Source organism: Cynara cardunculus (assembly GCF_001531365.2).
Source record: "Cynara cardunculus var. scolymus isolate 2C chromosome LG 8, CcrdV1, whole genome shotgun sequence".
Lineage (NCBI taxonomy): Eukaryota > Viridiplantae > Streptophyta > Magnoliopsida > Asterales > Asteraceae > Cynara > Cynara cardunculus.
Genome location: NC_037535.1, coordinates 1,777,911 through 1,780,661, shown reverse-complemented (window position 1 = coordinate 1,780,661; position 2,751 = coordinate 1,777,911). Strand labels below are relative to the sequence as shown.

General features: G+C 29.2%; 1 protein-coding gene across 1 annotated transcript in view; it reads left to right on the top strand.

Moving 5' to 3' along the window:
* The first annotated feature begins 458 nt into the window (after positions 1-458).
* The window catches only part of LOC112516654 (probable serine incorporator), a 15,228-nt gene continuing 12,935 nt past the window's right edge, over positions 459-2,751 (top strand). The window contains exon 1 of the mRNA XM_025123821.1: positions 459-632. The gene's annotated coding sequence lies outside the window, so the exon portion shown is untranslated. The remainder of the gene's footprint in view (positions 633-2,751) is intronic.

Genomic DNA, 2,751 nt, shown 5'->3' with positions numbered 1-2,751 from the left:
ATCTCCCTAACAGTCAACAACACCACCCCTTTCATCTAAAAAGATAAAACATTATATTTAAAAAAATGTAATAATTACACATTTCTAAAATTGTATACTATTTTTGTTATGAATATTTATTTTAAACAGAACGGCTAATAAAATGTAGCGTTTGATTTATAAATTATGTTATTACTATATTTGTACGGAAGGAGAGTGATTTGTGATTTAAAATAACGTACGAAAATCAAAATAAATATCACGAACACCATTTGTAATCATGACCTGAACCTGAAATATAAATCTCATTTAAAAATACCATTCGGCGGAAAAAGGGAAAAAAAAAGAAGACGACGAGTAAAGCAATCTCTCTCTTTCTCTTTCTATATATATATATATATATGTGTGTGTGTGTGTGTGTGTGTGTGTAATAAAGAGAGGTAGGGAAGGACTGAAACATAGAGAGACAAAAGATCATTGCGACAAATTCTAAAGGAATTCGTCTCTGGTGGAGCGCCGGCGCCTTTCCTCTGGATTCGTGATTCGAAAGGAAAACCTCATCTGATCGCTCGCCCGCCGGAAACGAAAGTTCAGCAATTACTGTTTCAAATAATCGACTCGATATTCCGTTTCGTTTTCGTTACAGGACTCAGGTAATTTGTTTGATTTCTCTTCACTTTCAACTAACAAAGCTGTTGATGAAATGCATGTATGTGTGAATTTGTGTGTGAATATATTCAATCAGGATAATCGGATGTGTTTGTTGTTATTAAGATCAAACTCTGTAGATCGATCTATTTGTGCATTGTGTTCTTCGTAATGGTTCCTCATTTTTTCGTCATTGATGAATGTGATACTCTCATAAGAACATATTGTGTGTGTTTGTGTGCTATTTGATGATCGAACTGAGGTTATTGATTATCTTCACTGTTAATTCGTTTCCTGTATCTGATTTTGTGCATTATGTTCCATTTTTGTTAGTGTTGATATTCATCATTGTTATATGCATTAGGCTTTTGTACTGTACAAATGTTCATTTCGCTTCAGTCCGTTTGCAAATCATACTTTTCGTGGTGCATTTTGAAATTTTTCCAACTCAAAGACACACATATCTTGTCTTAGAGCCGGCTGAATGTATTTTTTTTTCTTCAAATGGTGATATCACTAATAGAGACAAATTCTTTTAAAAACATAATAAATATAAAATTAACCACATAACCTTATAATTTTTACACTATGACGGATAAATAAAACGGTAACCCGTGCCACCTTATCCAATAATGGGTCCACCTCTGTCTTGTCTTGGTTCTACAAACACAAATAATTACTTAACCACATGTTAAGTAAGAAAATTTGGGGTCTGGTTATATATGCTTTAACCCGTTTATAATGTTTTTGACTTTTACCTTTTTAGCTAATTTGACTAGTTCTAGCTCTTGAATAATGATTATATTTAAATATAATACATGTGATAAACTTTTATTATTTGATTTATTAATTACTTGTCCAGTCAATCTATAGTCTTAGGGGCCGGTCGTTTACTAAACGCTTACTTGGTAAGTGAAGATTACGACTCTTACCCACGTAAGCGCTTAACCGATAAATTGTTGCATTCAATACGTTTTGACGTACTAAAATCTTACTCATTAAAATAAATTGTAGTGTTGACTCCTACAGATAATCATTTACCGGATAAGTATTTGGGTAAAGAACCCTTTAGTATAAGTATAACAATACCATTAAAAAATTTAAAACAATCTTGTTTAAAAGCAGTTATCATAGTGTGTTACCTTTAATTTAATCATGATGGAGGATATTCGGTATTTAATATAGTCACAAATGAAACTTGCACGGACACGTATCTATGACCTTAATGGTAGATAATTTTCCTTCCTATCAAACTTTCCTTTTATTATTATTATTATTATTATCTATTCAAATATAGAAATCGAGATGGAATTTGAATAACGTAATAACATAAAGGTAGGATCCTAATTTTCTTCAACTTGATTTTAAAAAATTAACGAATATGTAGCAACAAGTGAAGGAATATGTCCTCTTATCTTGTTGTTTTATTTTTATAATAGCTTAATATGTCCGCACTATTCTTATCCATATATATATATATATATATATATATATATATATATATATATATATGAACCCTCTTAAAAGTATATTTTGAAAATGTTTATATATCTTTCTTGTAAAAATAATTAACAATTGATTTTAAGGGTTGAGTTTCACGTGAAACCAGTCTGTTTTCGTGAGACCCATAAGATCAAATTTTTAGACTTGAAATTTCACAACAGAACGTTGTGAAGGTAAAAAAAGCGAAACTTTTACACTAAAAAAACTGTGAAGGTTATCTTAAAAACGTTTTGTTGTAAACTTTCAAGTGTAAAAAGATAATCTTACGGATCTCATGAAAACATGTTGGTCTTAGTGATCGCAAACGTTGACATTAAACTTAGATTCACATTTAAAGTTACTAAATATTTATCATTAATTAAGATTTTTAATGGAGAAATTTGTTTGAGCTATTTAAAACATCAATAATTGATATTGATAACGATGGAAAATTATGGGGAGGCTAATGGCACCCCTAAAGCTAGTTTAGTATTATTGTTTTTAGTGTCTTTTTGTCTTTTTTTTATTTTCATGTTTTGTTTTATTGTTATTTTAATTTATTTTTAAAGAAATTTTAATTTAATATAATTTTTTTCCTGTTTATTTATATTATATTTTGATTAATACAAATCATAATAAATA